We start from the raw sequence: 19402 nt of genomic DNA, 5'->3' as shown, positions 1-19402 counted from the left end.
CTGCATAAAACCATCCACTAGAACCTCCTCAACCGCGGCATACTTGCCCACCGTTCACATAAGACAACTTCCCAAAGTCCTTAATCCTTATGCGCATGAGATATGCGCATATTCTTCTAGGACTTCGCACCTTTTACCCTTGTCTTTATGCGAGAGTCTTCAAGCGAATGTTCGTTGGATTAATGAGCTCTCATGCTCATGTATATATACGCATGCTAACTTGCATCATGTGTGGCTTACATTGGGTGTGCAGCCCCCTTAGCCGACGCTCAAAGCCACTCATATACGCTCATGAACCATCTTGCAAGTCGGCTTGCAAGCCTTCTCTCCAACGCATATAAATGTTGTTTAATACTTAGTTGTTTTTGCATGTGTTCGTCTTTCGTCACACTATCGTCGCATCCTTGTCGTAAGTTTTGTCGCAATGTGACCGCACGCCCGTTCAGCCCGCGCCCGCCCGCGCACCCTCGTGCACGCCTTCGCCCGGCTCCCGTCGCGCAATCACCCGGAGGCCTTACGTTAGGGATCCTAGTCACTGGTTTGGAATGTTTACCAATACATGCGGGTTTTGATGTAACCGCAAACCTCTAAACAGTCTGGCATCTGTACGCTAAAAAGACAATGAAGAGTGTGTCCTAATGATATGTATACAGCCTTGATAAGAAGCAAGATGATATGAATAATGTAAAGTAAAGGAACAAATATGTCTGGAGGGTATACAAGCATACTATAATAGATAATCACGGAAAGACCACAAAAACCATAAATAGAAATCCCTCAAGTGTTGCATACAAATGAAGTACAATAGCCACCACACAAAATCCCAATTCCAGACCACATAATAACAACAGAAACCAACCACTAGCACCCAACACCGTCTGCCATAAACGAAATAGGAAGACTATAAAATCCCATGGCAACTCAGAACAGATACACAAATACGCCACAGACCTCCCTAACCAGTCGCCGAGAAACAGTTGTCCTGCGAGCCACAAATATCAAACATACCCCGGAACAGTCGTCCTTGGCGAAGGTGCGCAGTGAAAAAAAAGTACTTGTTACGCTCTTTGAACCTGGATCTTCACCTGCAGAAGTGGCCATATTGCGTCACTTCCGACACCGAGAGAAAGGCTTACGCTCTTCAAAATTGACATTAATAAATCAGGTAACTTCGGCTCTGTCAAACATGGCTACGACTTCGTGGTTCACATGGTCACTCCCACACATTTCACCAAAGATCCAGAGGTGGAATAATTTATTTATACACACAAAAACTCAATCATTTTAAATAAGTAAAATTCAAAATTTAACAAATTTTTTTCTTTTATCACCAACTTATCTTTAAAGAATCCCAAAAAAGCTAATTATTATCCTGCTCCAAGTTTCCTTATGGTTTACTTTGATGGATTTTGAACGAGGAATAATATTCTATGAAACGACGTTGTTCTCGTATATATATGCCTCTCTACCACGTGAAGTGTATTGATTCTAATTCTGTTACTGTTGAACATATTTAAATTTGATAAGTAGATGGTTTTAATGTTTATAGATGGATTTAATGTTATTTATATTTATATGATTTGTTTAATGTTTGAAATATAAAGTTATTATGGAAATTATTTGAAGTTTAATTTTTGATATTTTTGATTTTATTTTTTTAAGCTTATTTTTGATATATTCAATTTTATTCTTAACATTGAAATCTAATTTTATTTTATTTTTTTCATATTTTCATATTTTATAATATTAATAAATTTGATACATTATGTTAACCTTACTAGATTTCTATTAGATTTCTATAACATTTTAAAAAAAAAAGCTGACTTTGGAAAATTCACCATTTTTCTTTTCCAATTTTTTTTTTAACTTTCTATTTCAATTTTCAAATTTCAAAAAAAAATTAAAATATATACTCCCGTTTTTCTATATAAATCAAATCAAGTCCTAATCCACATTCTAATTCGCACTTGATCACTAGTAACCATTTTTTACACCCGATAATAATTGCCTCCGCAATATCATTATTGAGCTTTTGCTGTTCAGCTAGGGTTTCATCAGTTGATTACCAGCAACCCTTCATCATTATCTATTTTCTCGTCTTCACCTTTATTCTCTCAAAACTATCATATACGCCAAATTGCTCAGCCAAATTCCCAACGCGATTTGGTGTGTGTACATAATCGTCACATGTATAATCCCCCATATAAATCTTTTAGTAATGTTCAAATTACATAATCCCGTATTTCAATCTTTTTGTGCGATGTTCCATTAGCTGCAGTCTAAGGACAGATGATGACCATATTAACTAAAAAAAAATCAGTTGGACACAATTGTTTTGGATACGGGGACAATCTTTTAATCTTTCAATATAAATCTTAAAAATAATATCATATAAAATAATCTGGTTTAAGTTTTATATTATATTACATTCTTTTAAATAGTTTTCGTTGTTCTTAACCTCGCCATACAATTACCTTATCACAGCAATCTTCCAATCGAAAAGCCTTTTTTTGTCAAAGCTATTTTAATCTATTTCGTATATTTCTATTTTTCATAGGTTAGTTACCAGCAAACACTATATTCAAAGATTTTTTTTAAGATAACAGAACAACGCGAGATTGATTTTATTATCGTCACTTTCCTGCAAAGAGTTCTGTCACTTTTTTCCTGGTCACTTTTTGGCTATATATTATTTTTTTTGTCAAAATAATCCCATATAATTCTAATTATAATGATTTTACATTTAGAAAGATTGTCTTTATACCAACTTTTAAAAATAGATATAATAAGGCTTTAAATCTATAGTTTAGAGATGCTTTACTTGATTGCTATATTGAAAAACTTATAAATGTGAAAATTGAAAATAACTCTTTCAATTTTTTAAAATCTATATTTGATATTTTGTAGTGTGGTTACTTTTTTTTTTACAAACTTCTTAACCTCAAATACAATAGAACCTTCTTCCTCTATAAAATTCTTCTTCTATCTTAAAAGAAGGGTTTAAATGATGTCTATAACATCAAAAGTTTCATAAAATATATTTGAAGTATGAATTTTACTTTCAAAATAAAAAAATCAAAATAAAATATTTAAAAAAAATCTGTAAAACTTCGCAATGAAAATTAGATAAATATTTTATATTTTCACATAAGTCATTGTTTTATATATATATATATAAACTTTGATGGAAACTACATTAACATTATTTTTTTCAACTAACATATATATATAGTTCATGGAACATATATTAAATTTTTATGGAAAATCGCCATAATAATAAAATAAAAAACAAAAGTAGTCTCTATTCATTTTATTTGTGTACTTATTATAATTTATATTCATCTTAGTTGTGTACTTAGTATAATGGATATTTATTTTAGTGTTGTACTTACTATAATGGATTTAGTTGTGCAACTATATATATCAAATAGTTGGTAAAGAATCAATTTATGAGAAGTATCAAAACACTTATCTATTTCACATTACCTAGATTAAAAGAAATCCTAAAAATTAACTAAATTATAACTTTATTTTAAACTATTATTATTATTAATTATAAAAAGAATTAATATACAAGTTAAAGGTATATATGTTTTAAAGAATATGTAACTATATTTTTAACTATGGAAATCCATACGACTTTACCATGTACATTTTTAACTTGTAAATTGTTTTGGTTACAATAATATAGATTAATAACGAGATACCATGGTTTATCAATACCTTCTACCCAATATAATATATGTTAATTTAACATTTTCTTTAATTAATTAATTTAAAAATAAATATTACTTGAATACTCGTACATATTCTATAAAAAAATAATTTTTTACACTCAATCTAATAATTACTAATAATTAAAATAAAATTATAAAAAACACATCAATTAAATATTTATATAAAAATATAGCATGTTGTACATATACATGAATAATATAATGTAGCTGACCATTAATACAATGTGTTGATGAAAAACAGAAAGGTCATTAATACAATGGGCAGATAAATAATATAATGTAGCTGATCATTAATACAATGTGTTGATGAAAAACAGAAAGGTCATTAATACAATGGGCAGATAAAAATAGGTCACGAATGGTGTCAAGCATAATTGCTTTATACAGTCTTTCTTCCCTAATTCATATTAAATTAATTTTTATACCATATACTTTTATGTATATAAGATTAATAAATGAGAATAATTTCATATAAAATATGAATAGTGGTAATGAAAAAATTAATATTTAGATTCATAAATGAGAATAATTTGATATAAAATATCAATAGTGATAATGAAAAAATTAATAATAAATTGATGTTTTAATAATATTACAATATTTTTTTTTAATTTTTTATATTTATTTTTTATTATTAGAAAGTTTTATAATTTTATAAGTATTTTAATAATTTTGATTAAGAAGATGGATAAAAGTTTAGTTATTATGGGAAGTTTATTATTTTTTATTTTTTACTATGCTTTTTCAATATTTCTCATCTTGAATCATTAAGAAAGTTTTATAACTTTATAAGCATTCTAACAACAATAATTATGAAAATGGTTAGAAGCTTAGCCATTCAATCTCATCATTTGTCACTTTTGTCAATAATTTTTTTCAACTTTAACGAGGTACTCACAAAAACACATAATCCATCTTATTATCTAATAATCCTTTTATTCTTCTGGGATTTTCTCTTTTTTTCCCTCTTTTTTCCTTCATCATCATTTGAATAAAAACTCTCTTTTTCCATTCTTCGTGTGTGTGCGTGTATATATATATATATATATATATATATATTCAAGTTGTTTGTGATCCTCTAAGCTTGATCAATGCCTTGAGGAGCCGCAACCCAGGGGCATCTAATCCGTCAAAGTCACCCGAAGATCGTAGCTAGCCTTGGCCACACTAGCCCTAACTTGACTGTATTTCTTAGCACATATCCTCCCCCTAGGATAGGGCACAACCACTGCCCACAAGGTTTTATCCCTAGTCGCCTTATTAACGAAGCCCGTCCTCAACGAGTTGTGCTAGTGAGAGTTGACACACACACATATTATTTTTAATCTTATTTGTTACTTCTCTATTGTCATTCTTTTTGTTATTAAAATTCCTGTTCTATTAAAATAAATTCAAACAGGTACATAGTTAATATAAGTTATAAGTACTATTCTACTTTTGGAAATCCTTTTGATCAAAATTTTAGACCATCTTAAATGTTGAACCACTTATTAAAAAAAAAGTGCAATCCATATCACCATTACCATGATCCTTCTTCTTAAAAATACTTAAAAACAATTCTTATAAAAGAAATGAATTTTCTTATTTAAATTATCCCTTCTCCTAAAAATACTTAAAACAATACTTATAAAGATACTTATAAAAAAAAGTTCATTTTTTAAGCTAAAGTATGTGGGGTCACCTGGAGAAATAAGAAGTATCGACATCATAGCTCAATTTAAATTCTAGCATTAACATGTGATTATATGAAGTTTTACATTATCATACCTATGATTTGTCTACAATGCATATATGGTTGGAATGTTTTGATATACTCACAGCATTAATGTTTACAATAGTTTATTGCACAGTATAATCTACTCATAGACATAAAAGAAAGAGATAGTTTTTCTCCCATTACAGAGTCGAATTTGCCGGAAGTACTTTTTACACGGTCAAATGTATAATCACCCCCATCTCCTTTATTCAAGTTATTAAATATTCTTCTCTTTATATAAAATATGTTGACGACACACCTTTCTCTAAGTGACAAAGGATGTGCAAGGTAGATTCAGTGTCAGTAAACATTCATATGTTGAGAGGGGCATGGGCGCGTAAGTTTAATATTAATATGGTTAAGAGGGGTGGCCCCCTCCCCATCATACACGTCATGCATAGGCCGTAATCTGACAAGGGCATGGCCAAAGCATTGGGTACAATTGTAAGAGCTTTCTCTAGCTAAAACAAAAATATTTGTGCTCTGTCGTCACCGGTTATTCCACCCATGGCATGCACAGGAGATGAACATAAATCAATACACAGGTACTAAATATGATGAGACTCCTTTAGTGCCCTTAACACAAGCACAGGGGAATTCTTATTAACATGGTAAAATATTGTGTATCCTCCACTATTCGATGTATATGTGATTAATTGAATGCCGTCGACCTTCTTGTTGTTTTGAAAGAAATACAAGACAATTTTAATACATCGTTGATTTGAGATTATGTGTTAGACAATTGTTAGAGAGGATCATACGAAATGAGATTATGTGTTAGCCAATTTGCACGAGGATCATACGAAATGAGATATGGCCATCGTTGGAGTTATCAGGACATGACATGTTTGCAGCTCGAGGAGCACATTACATAAGGAAACTAGAGGAAGGTAGTTACGATGCCGGACTACTCTTTGAAAAAGAGTTAAGCTCTCTAAAACAGAATTTAGGAGCTCTCTCAAGTTCTCTTCTCATGCCCAAATTACCGAGGAGATAGTTACTAACATATTGGAGTAGACAGATCTCATTATCATAGGTATGACATGAATTCACTTGAAACGGATGGAAAAATATTATATTTGCTTTTAATCTGTGAATTATGATACATGGATTTAATCTTTTCATGTTTTCCTTTTCCATTTTTTCCCTAGGTTGTTAATATGCCTGCATGCAAATAATTTGGTTTTTCTCTTTCCCATTCCTCTTTGGAAAATAATCTACTTACATGTGCCACGTGTCATTTTTTAAAGTTGTTTGCCTCTCAATCATTGGAATGCCTCGAAAATATGTGAAAAGGACATTCATGCCACCAGCATGAGCCATCCATGCGACTAGGTGAACATTTACTTTCCACTACACTTTTCTCCTCTCCCTTGAAACTTTTATTCACATCCTATTGAGGACAACATGTCTATACAATGGGTCTTGTTTCAATATACACCACCAATGCTCAGCAGAGAGCCCGAGTTAGGTAATAAAAACATAAAAAATTGTTTTATAGAGTCGTGTGTTTTCCAATGTAATAACGCCTTACCTAGGGCTTCCAAATGATTGTTCTCTCACACTTGCTAATCATATTATCGCCTTACCCTATTATATCAGAAATATTTCATGAAAATACAAGGGGTTTTTCTCTTGATTGTATAAATGGAAAATATGGTGGCCCTCTTGACATATTTTTGATGAAGGATTGATACCTAATGGTTTGGACCTGTCATCTTTCTTTGCATAAACTATGATATGAAACTTCTACCACCCTTTTCCTCACACATGTATATATAACATGTTTTCTTTACCTCCAACCAATCTGCCCTTGGATATCCAATCACTTGGGAAGACATATTAGGTATAATATGGAATGTTTTGGTCACCATTATCACACATGTCTAAATGTTTTTCTTTATTGCTATAAAAACTCCAACTAGGTTAAAGGGAATGAAACAAAATAGACCCCACTCAATGGTTGTTAATTTATTATCCATTGTTAAAGTACTAGGGGTGATGTTTAGTTCCCTCCAATGGCTAGTTAGTAGTCTCAATCCATATTACGACAGATTAAAGCAACATAAACTACTTCTCTCTATTGATTTCACACTGACCAAAATTTGTCATGGGGTTTTGAAAGAATGGTAACGCCACATAGTTTTGATTTGCAACCTACCACCCATTCAAACTCTCAGGTCCACACCTGCTCATACACACTTATGATTTCAATATATGTTATATTAATTCTGAGTTCCACATGTAAATGAATGTTTCCTTTTTCATTCCGAGGGTAAATTGTTTATTAGTCATGCATATCTTGAGCCAACTTACCTTGATTCTCTTATGACTAATTAATTAATATGAAAAATATATATATCCTTTATTATATCTTAGTAAAGCGAATATATATGCATTGGTTCACAACAAGTTCATTTCCATGTCATACTTAACACGTGCGACTTTCCACATTGTAAGAATGTCCCTCGGTCCAATCATTTTTATAATTATTGAACATAGTTTCCCTCATACATATTTTCGTTAATTATACTGAACCTCTTACATAAATAATTATTCAAATTGATGTCTGTGGCTATTGTTTTTTTGTAAGTCAATGTTTTATTGATGGTTACAAAAAGAGGTACATTAGAAGAAAAATGCAGGTAGTCTCACCTCGACCAGGTTTGTTGACTACCGCTAGTCTCACCTCGACCAGGTTTGTTGACTACCGCTAAAAGAAAATGACAGCGAAAGAGAAAACCAAGAAGACACACAGTCCACAACTTAAAAGGCCATAGGCACCGGTAAACAAGCATAACATATAAAACGCTTGTATCCATGCTAGTCATCAAAAGTGATGGAGGCTGGGTTGTCCGACGTTGTTGCAATAGGCGGCGAAGGATGAAAGTAGCATTGGACATGCTTCTCGAAATGGGCCATCCAGGTCTCCAAATTCTCAACCTTCTCTAATAAAAATGTTTGGCCTCGCCAAACCACTACAACACGCTCCCAGATATGGCACTAGAAGTAATGCATTTTGTTCAAAGTTGTTATCAATTCAGTGTGCTCCTCCTGTCGAACCTGCTCCGAAGTATCCAAATGCTCTAGAATTGATTGAATCAAGTCCTGACATTACTCAACATAACAAGATTGTCGTTGAAGATGACCACCATGACGTGCCAACACATGACACCCATAAACACCATGATGAGATGAGCCCCCTCGTAGGTGGACACGAGAAATGTGGCCACCCTGACCAAATGCCAAGGCCCCATACCTACCACCCCAATGAGGAGACCCTACAAGCCCAGAGCACCCCGATCGCCCACCTCTTCTGCCCCCCGATGTCACGCGACTCGATCCACCACTGCTCTGACCACCTGCCACCGCTACCACTCACCATGTCAAGCCTAGACCTGGACATGTCCATGCTAGAAATGCCAGAATTGGGTTGCACCTAGGTGCATGGTTGGCTTCCCGACACCACTCGAATGAAAAACGGACCATCCACCCAATACTGCCCAAATTTCTCGCACAAAAATAGACACCCCCATCCCCAGCTAAACTCCCACACCCCACGCTGCCACGAACACATAGTACAAAAAATAACCACCCACCAAAAGCCAGAAATATGCACCTCCCCTAAAGCGGCCACCCATGAGACCCACGAACCAGAGCCCAAGATTGTCGCTCCAATGGCTCCACCCAGCAACACAGAGGCTTGTAAATGGACCAAAGAGGACCACAACTACTTACCCATTCTATAAAAAACTAGTTCCTACTTGATCGAGACTGAAACCACGTAAGATGAAATAGAAACAGTAAAATACATGCCCAAACAGACAACCTACCCTTCTCTCCTTGCATTCTCATAGTGACGAAGCCCAATTCAGAAATGAACAACAATGCACACCCAAAAGCAGGGAAGGAAATGCTGATGGTGATGTCATCCCCTCGCCTAGACAAGGGAACCTCTGCAAATCCAAATTCTTCCCATAATTCCCACACCACATACACCAATACTCGCGCATACGCAGAATTCCCAACAAACACCCCTGCCACCCTCCATAATGTTCAGGCGCTCGGCACCACCCTCAAGATCCAAGGTGACATGAAACCTCACACATTGTAATTTACTCTCTCTCATACTCAAGGTGTTATGGGAGGGCAGGGAGGCTAGCCTGCCCGCCTGAGGCCACATGCCTAACATGAACGACCACACATTCACTCGGGAATGACATCCTGTCAAATTTTCATCCCTGTTGAGGAATGTATATGGCTATTGTTGTCAATAAGAAAAAAAGTAAAAAAAAAGGCACCTTGGAATATTGACTTAGCTTTTACTCAACTATAGAAATATTATATATTTTCACGACCTTTTCTAAAAAACATATGATACATATTGCGTTTCATATATGCACTAGTCATACTTCTGTTATGGCATAACCATAAGGGGAAGCATCCCCAAATTGATTGTTTACATACTTCCCTTCCTTACAATTCCATGATTTTGATAAAAAACTCATATCAACATAGAAATATTTCATTCCTACTATTATGGTATTGTACCAGCACATAAGTTTTATTACACCAATTTTGGGTGCATGCATCCACAATATCCTTTCCCTTTTTATTACATATTTCCCTTATGTGCGTATAATAAGGCTCTAGTATTATATGAAACATGAATATAACTAGCCTTTTGTTTTGCTATTTTATAATCAAGAGATTGATGGCTACATGATAAAATTGTTTTGATTATAGCACAAGACAAGATTTTTTAGCATAGGTTCAAGAGGAAATAGAAAGGGGTAGAATAAAAGGACTAACATGTCATGGAGATATAATATAAATAAAAAAATTAGATTTTCTATTCATTTTGATGAAAACATTGAGGAATTTAACCAATTAACTCAAATTAGTCACTTGTACCTTGGAGGAACTCCTCCTAGACCACATGAATATTAGAACATGCCTCAACCTCTCCCAAGTATAATGGAATTTCCTCAACCTCAGGCTTCCCAATAGAAACTCATCTTGAATGATGAATGGGAGGACAAACCTATCAGTCCTACCTCTGGATTTGCTCATTGGGCCACTTTTTCTCATCACTTTGTGCATCTTGTCATTTGTACTCCTTATATGCCCTATAATATATCCCATGCTACAACATTTAATTCTTATATTCCCCTTGACTCCCCTACACAGTTTCCATTGAGAAAAATTCATGCATTTTCTACGCCTGTACACTCTTGTTCTGGGGCCACCTTCTCTCATACTCACTTTGACATCCCTATAACTAAAGGACAAGTGAGGAGGGGAATTTACTTTATCAATATGCATTTCGATATACAAGGATAAAAAATGAAGGAGGAAAAGAGACCCTCCTATGTGGCTAGTCCAAGCAGAGATTTGGTGTTGACTTGCTTTTTAATGATATTATGGTTTTTACTTTCTTTTACTGGGAGTTGTTTTAGCCTTTTTACATCGGTATATTTGTGAGGCAACACTTTATTTTGATCATGATATATTATTTTCATGATGGCATATTTCATTTGGGGAACAAGGTGATATTATATGCTTGATTATACATATTATGGATGATGGGTCACTTTATGCACATGTTTATCATGATGGTGGTGTTATCGATGATGTCATATTTTATATGTTTTATTATGGAGTTACAAGGTTAATATGAATACTTTATGGACATAGTCGGTAACCCCACCTAATTTATAAAATTAAATTATTTAGAAAATGATCCCTCCTAAATTCCTTCTCCATATAAAAAGAAAAGACATTTATCATAACACCCAATTAGTTAATAGATACTTTTCCCCTCCAACTACCTAAGGGAGGTATAAAGTTAAATAGAAGGCAAGGAAGGGTGGGTGGAAAATGTTGGTGAGGAGAGGTATACATAGGTTCTAAAAGTTCTTATTTTTCCTTTGATTGATTATTTATAGAGTACTAGAGCTTACCTGTTTTGGTGACAGTAGAAATCATTTTAAGAGTGATAAGGAGTAAAGTGATCTCAATTGATTTCTAGTTATTTTTAAAAGGTTGTTATTTATTTCTTGAATCAATTACTGCTATTAGAAGGTCTGAAATTTCTTTTTTATTAATGCTAATTAGTATATATTTTTGCAAAAAACATTGTTGTCCAATCTTATCAAAAGAGCCCATGCTACCCAACACTTCATCTTACTTTATTATTTGCTATTCTGGATATCTATTATATGAACTTTGTTACAACTTAGACATTTCAAGTGATTTTTTTATCCCAATTTCCATAGAAATCATGTAAAACAACACAATGTACTCTAATTTTATCAATAAAAACAATATTTTGATAGTTGATATTTCTATCATATTTTCTTCAATGAATTATTTTTTTTTTAATTTTTTAGAAATATTTCTTTGATATTAATAGTAGAAAAGTATTATTAAATTCATATCATGTTTTATAAACATACCTGTATAGTCTTATGGATTAGAGGGTATGAATTTTTAGAAATATGCCTATAAATTAATCTATTTCACGTAGATTTTGGTTTGCTTACAGAGTAGTATGCATCGTCATTTATATACCTTTTTTTTCCTATTTATCTTGCTATTGTAATTAATTCTCTTGAAATTTCTTGAACAAAATTGCTTTAAATAGTTTTCTTTTGTCTCATTATAAAGAGATTTTGTAAACAATTATATCATAAATTTTGGAATTAAACTAGCCTAGTCCAATTATCCCATCAACCCTATGAGATTTGAGGGTGTTGACCAAAAAACATAAAAAGTTTACTCATCAACATTAGATAATTCCGTCATAAAAAAAACCTAAGAAAGTCTTAAAAGCATGTCATAATGGAAACCAGGATTAACGAAGTTGGCCAATATTAAGGCCTAACATATACAGATTATTCTGAAGGGTGGATTTTCCAAAATGGAAACAAAAAATGCCAAAACCTCTGAAACTAGTATGTTAAAGGACTTAGAGAAGTAACGCATAATGAGAGAGAAACTTCCTAGAATGTCTGACATTAAAACTTAAAACTAAAAACTTGGAGGTGGTATGTCAATTTGATGATCTTGGGTCAATGCAGTTAGTTGATTGGGTGACTATAATTCCTCCATGTTTCTTGATAAGAAAAAAGTAGAGAGTGAAGATAATTTGTGCATGTTTTTCAATTTAATTAACACAAGCCTAGAGGTACATGCACTCAACTTCATATGTAGAAAATGCATCAACCACAAACAGTTTGGTGTACATGTTGTAATAACCCAAAACGTTACAATATTTTATTCTTTAGGACTTATTTATTGTGAAATACTTTTTGAACAGAAAAAAGATTTAATTATTGAGACAATTTTTTTTTTAATTAATAAAATTAATATGTAGCTGGATAATCCATGTCGAAAATAAATTGATTATGACATTATGAGTAGAAAGATTGGGTGACTATTGGAAAAATAGAATTGGACAATTATCAAGTTTAATTACACCACTTCTCGGAGGAAATTCAAGTTGGGATAAAAAGCATAAAATATATGGTGAGTTAACCAACTCTCCTGGTGGTTGGATAGTGGAAGTTAAGTCCTAGGACTTTATGATGGGGGGTGGTAGTTTTTTTGGGTATATTATGAGGTTGTGTGGGGGAGCCAAGTACCAATTAGCATTGTATTTGAAGGCAACTTATTATGAATGCTAAGAAAAAGTGTGAGGTTGTGGAAAAAACTTTCTAAAACACTATCCAAAATAAACGCTGTGATGAGCGCTAGAGGAGTGTGATTTATTGGTAACAGAAATACAATATTGGGAAAGTAGTATCAACAATATGTTTTCATGATAATGACATAGAAACAAACACTAGAGTGTCAAAATTGAAGTATATTGGCACAATTGCTAGATAATTGTTTATGTGTCTTATCTAGTAGCATTCCCCTTCGGTTTAACATACTATATGTTTAGGTTCTTCTACTATAGTTAAAATTTATGTAGCTGGTTTAAGCCTGGTCATAGTTGACTTAAACCTTAAATTCTTTTGTTAGTAAAATGTGGAATAATACTATTATCAATTGCTCGATATTGTTAGTTTATTTAAGAAATATTATGATTATTGAAAAAAGAAGAAGAAGATAGTTATACAACAAATCCACTATTGTATAATTATTATTTGATAGATTAAAAAACGAAGAGCAATATTACTTATAAAAAATACATATATGAAATATAGAACTCATTTTATTTAAAAAAGAACTGTGAAATTGGTAGCAAAGCCTCTACAGTTTGTCAATAAGATAGAATTAGAAACTATTCTATATACACATGATTGATAATACAACTCCCTAATTATATTTCAAAATTAACTCCTTTATAGTAAATAACTATCAAAATTTAAAAAAAAATAGCACAGACACAAATTTATATTGTACTATAAGAATATACCAGTTATACAAGTTTTGAGCTACATCAATAGCTATTTAAAGGAAGGACACAAATTAATTTATACGCCAATAATATTCAATAAGGAGGCCAAGAATACGACTTTCGGATTTAAAAACCTTAGCCTAGTAATATACAACAGATTATACTCATTGATTGTACAATATTTTAAGTTCATAGGGTTAAAAGCACTTATTCTGTAAAGTAGGTCATAAGTCTTATAGAACATGTTAAAAAAAGATAAAAATATAGTTGGAAAATGAAATAATTGTGTACTAAAATACTAACACCCAAAATTCAATATTAATGAAGTGGTAGAGATATACACCCTAATCCTAAATACATGGTAATACATGAAAAGCTATATCGGGAAAGGAAAAGTATAAGAGATATATATGTAACTCTTTTTTTTGGGTAATGAATGCCTTAATTGTGAATAACATAATAATAGTTAAACCAAAATTGGAAATATAAATCGGGGTCTCAGACTCGAAACCCTAACTTAAAAAAAAAAAAAACTAAAAAAAAGACTAACCTAAGCAACTATTTATAAAAAAGTGATAAACGACAAGGATATAGATTAAACATTATAAGTAAGAACACTGCAAATACAATTAATAATAATTCTTGTAAAGATAAAAACACAAGAAAAAGATTACCCCTATTCGTAACTCTGGAATACATGGAAATATTTCACAAATAGTTCAAAAATATTACATAGCCACAAATTATGATATCGTACATTTGGGTTTTCATAGGGGAAAACCCTCACCCATCAATTAAAAAGAATATTACATAAAATAAAACAATAAATTACATGAGATAAACAATAAAAAACCACTCAGTTTTTAAGACATTCACAATATCTATAGCAACACGACCTAAAATGATGTCGAGCAGGAGTGTTCTTAATTTCACCACCTTGCCTCGTATTTGGAATGATTAATCTCGTTGGAATGTGGGCATACTAGTGCCTACAATGAAAACCTTGAGACAACTTGTGCTCTAGCAAGGAAGCTCTCAGTCGACTCATGGTCCAACGAAAATCCCTACACCCATAATCATATAAAAAAATTTAGACAAGAATTTATAGTAGAATATATATATAAATATATAAAATAAAGTATCTACAGAAAAATGAATTAGAGCAAGAATACTTGCCCAGTCAAGTTTCACTCACAACAACCCATTACCACTTAGAGAATTAATGAAGAACGGGAAGTAAGAAATATATTGAATGGTAACTATGGAAAAATCATCAAAATTTCCATAACAAAGAAGGAACTCATTAAAAACCATTGTTGGTGCCATTGTTATTGCAGTAAATAGAAAAATAACACATAAAGATACTTTAGGTAGAGGAAATTTGTCTGAAACAATTGTGAAGGCACTCAAAGGGCTACTATGAAAGCAATTGGGTTGGCACAAAGACCTTTTGGAAAAGACATAAAAAAAATCAGCAAATTAATCATACACTACATAAAAACTTGAATATAATGCTCATCATGGTGATGGCTAGTTTCCAGTTACCCTACTAGTCTATCATGGAGCGGAAGACACATGGCCAATGTTAACGATGTCTTATCCAGATTCATAGGTAATTCCAAGCACATGCCAACTCATGACCCCTACAAGTTTTTGAGAAACTTCGAGTGCCCAACAATGAAAAAATACACAAAAAATAATAATAACGTGAATGCTAAAGTAATGAAACTCCAAATTATTATGCCAACCCTTTGGTTATGTTATTTTTTAGAGGTACTTATCAGAGGAGGAATAACCTACACGTTACATACTTCTTTATTGATTATTTCACTAGGTTAATAGGCATTGACCCTCTTTTTACCTTTGTATTAGGCAAGTTTATATTCCACAAAGAAGGTATATAAGAATAGCTAGTATATAAAAATAGCTAGTCATCTACTTAAATAGAACATGGGCACAATTTTATTGTTAACATGAAAATATGAAAAATAAAATTATAGTACAGTAATAAGGAACACATGGCAGGGCCCATTATATTCATTTAAGGTCATATAATCCATCATTATTCTAGAATTTAAGAGAGATAATAAAAAAAATGTTGGAGTGTTTAGGAGATGTTTCACTAGTATAACTCTAAAGTCTTGACAAAATATGTGTCACGAGTGTGCATATGTTAGGTCCCTATGAAACTAGTGTAGCCCGTATATTATTATTATTGTGCCCATGTAGCCCCCATATTGTTATTGTTGTGCCGCATAGAAGCCCACTGTTGTTATTGTTGTCCCCTTACATTATTATTTTTATGCAGGCCCTGATTATATTGTGACCCTTTAGACTCATGTATATACCAAGGAGGTATTTTCATTCGAATCATCTATGAATTGTTCATTTATGTAGTGTAAAAGAAAGTCTTCCCCTCAAGCGAACTTATTTTCAAGTCATCGATTTATCTTTTATTATGTTCTTGTGATCTAGTGACATAACATTTGGTATCAAAGCTTTGGACCCTAGGGTTTCATTACCTCAAATATGTCATCTTGGAATTTTCTTTACAATTTTTTCTCTGTGATAAGTTAGAAGCTCAAATTTTAACCATGTGGATCCTAACTCTTTGTGAATATCATGTAAACATTTTAGATCTTAGCTCACTATATTATAGGGGATATAATTCATGTAATTTAGTGTTTTTGTATGCTCCAGAATTTTGTCTCAAACAAGTGTCTTGGAGAAATTGTCATAAATTTTGGTTCGAGCATCCAAATTGAATTTAGTGAAACTAGATGAAATTTAATGGACTTTAGTGTCTTGGGTACCATTTTCAGCGATGAAGGTTGAAACAATGATACGTGAAATTCGATACAATTTTTCTCTACTGAACTAGTCCATAATAAAGTTATCTTGGGAGAATTGGCCTGACTTTATCTTGAAGAATCCAATCTAGGTCTAACTAGTGGTATTGAAAAGAGGACACAAAGGGATACCACAAGACGAAATTTCAGACCTTGGGATGCCGAAATTGCAGATATATGACAGTTTCAAGATCAAGCTCCAAAAAGAAAGAAAAATGTATGTAATTTTTAAATTTGCATAACTTTTGTTTGAAAAATCAGTATGAAGTGATTCAAAGGAAATAATAAATCATAGTATCATTATTTGGTTCCAATATGCCTTGAAAAAAAAAATAATGGATACTTCTAGCAGGAAACTAGAAAAGTCTACTATGACACATGAAGAAGAGGAGGAAATGCAACATGATATATCAAAATTATGAGACCAAGTGCAACAGATTTCACTCTCAAAAACAGTAACCAAAATGAATTGGAAGAAATAATGAATTTTATATGGATGGTTTAGAATAAAAAATAAAAATTGAAATGGAAGGTTTAAAAGTATACATACAAGGTTTGAAGGAAGGTTTGACAAAGTTTCTACAAGAAATGCTTCCTAATGGCAACAAGGTATTCCATGAAACTCATGATAAGAAAAAAAAGGAATGTGAATCCTGATTTCAGAGACTTTAACTTTGGTTTGAAGACCAACGCCATTCCAAATATCAATATGAAGAATTTTTATGACAAGGATTCAATAACATGGATACTATAGATGGAGAAATTGTTTGACCTACATGATGTGCAACACACACAAACAATATGCATTACATCTTTACACTTATAACCCAATCATTTTTTGTGGTATCTATGACTTTTTTCGTGTAAGGAACTTTTAAATTAGTCAATTTTTAAGGATGAATTGATAGCACATTATGAATATATAAAGCACAATACCTTCTTTATCCAACTGATAAATCTCAAACAAAAGGGTTCAATTGCGGAGCACATTAAGGAAGAACAAAGATTGAATATCAAGGTAATTAATATTATAGAGGAGCATGTGATTGATGTGTTCATAGGGACTTTAAAGGATAACATCGAACATGAGGTTCACCTTTGGGAACCTAATTCAATGGAGAAGGTATTTAGGGTGGAAAGAAAATTTGAAAGAAAAATCATGGCAATAAGAAAGTCTACCACTCACAAATATAAGATGGAAGTGTCGTTGCTCCTAGACTACCGCAATATACAAGGTTAAAACCACAGCAATTGGAGGAAAAATTAGAAAATGTGCTATGTTGTATTGTGATAGAAAATAAACTAAAGGTCAAAGTGTACTGAGAAGAAATTCTTTTACATAGATTGTGAAGAGGAGGAATAAAACGAACAACAAACATCAAAAGAAGAGGATATACACCAGGAACCAACCCCAAATAAAGAAGAAATGAATTCAACCATATCTTGCAATGCATTGGTAGAAATTACCACTCCTCAAACGCTCAAGATAGAAGGGTATGTCAACAAGAAAAGGGTAATAGTGTTGATTGATTTAGGTAATACCCATAATTTTATTCATTGTAAGATAGTCAAGGAATTGAATTTCTTTCTATATCTAGCACAAGAGTATCAAGTGATGGTTGCAATTGAAGGAACTATAAATTGCTCAGGAACGTGCCATAATATCAATCTAACCATGGGGGAATATGTATTGAATAGTCCAATGCTTTCCATTCCAATGGGTGTTGTTGATGTTGTATTAGGAGTCCAATGGTTACAATCTTTGGGGATGATAACTTTTAATTTTAAAGAATTTTTCTTGAAACTTTTCTGGGAAGGAAAATAAATTGAATTGAGGGGTATCAGAAGGAAAGACATGACAAGTATTTTGAAGAAAGAACAATGAGGCGTAATTTCACAATTATTCTCACTAGATGTTCAGACATCGAACCCATCCATTTTTCCATATCTCCAAAGAGCGTTGGACAATCATTCTAAGGTATTTGAGACTCCCAGAGGCCTCCCACCTATCCCTGATCATGATCATGCTATTCACTTGATTCTAAGAAGTGTTCCTCCAAACATCATGCATTACATATATCCCTATGCCCAAAAGAGTGATTGAAAGTATGGTTGCAGAAGTGATAGAGGTTAATATAATTCAACCTAGAGAAAGTTTTTTCTCTGCTCCAGTTTATTGGTAAACAATAAGCATGGATCATGGCATATATGTTGAGAATATAGGGAGATCAAGAAGATTACTGTTAAAGATAAATTTCCCATTCCAATCATTGATGAATTGTTGGATTAGTTACAAGGAGCAATTTACTTCACCAAGTTGGATCTTTGTTCAGGATATCATAAAATTAGAATGAAGAATGAAGGCATTCCGAAAAAAAAATTCAAAACTCATGAAGGTCATTATGAATTTTTGGTCATTCTTTTTGGACTTACTAATGCACCTTACACATTTCAAGGTTTGATGAATTCCATTTTCAAACCATTCCTTAGAAAATTTGTGTTAGTATTTTTTGATGATATACTAATCTACAACAAGTCTTGAAAGGATCATGTTCAACATGTTGACAAGGTGCTCAAACTATTGGAGGAGAAAAAATTGTACGAAAAAAAGGGTGTTAAGGTAGACATTAAAAAAATTAAAGCCATCAAGGAA

The sequence above is a fragment of the Pinus tabuliformis genome, chromosome 7 (genome assembly GCF_031772625.1).
Source record: "Pinus tabuliformis cultivar Carrire ecotype Pingquan chromosome 7, CPIR1, whole genome shotgun sequence".
NCBI lineage: Eukaryota > Viridiplantae > Streptophyta > Pinopsida > Pinales > Pinaceae > Pinus > Pinus tabuliformis.
The sequence above is the reverse complement of the archived record's forward strand: the minus strand, read 5'-3'. Positions refer to the sequence as shown.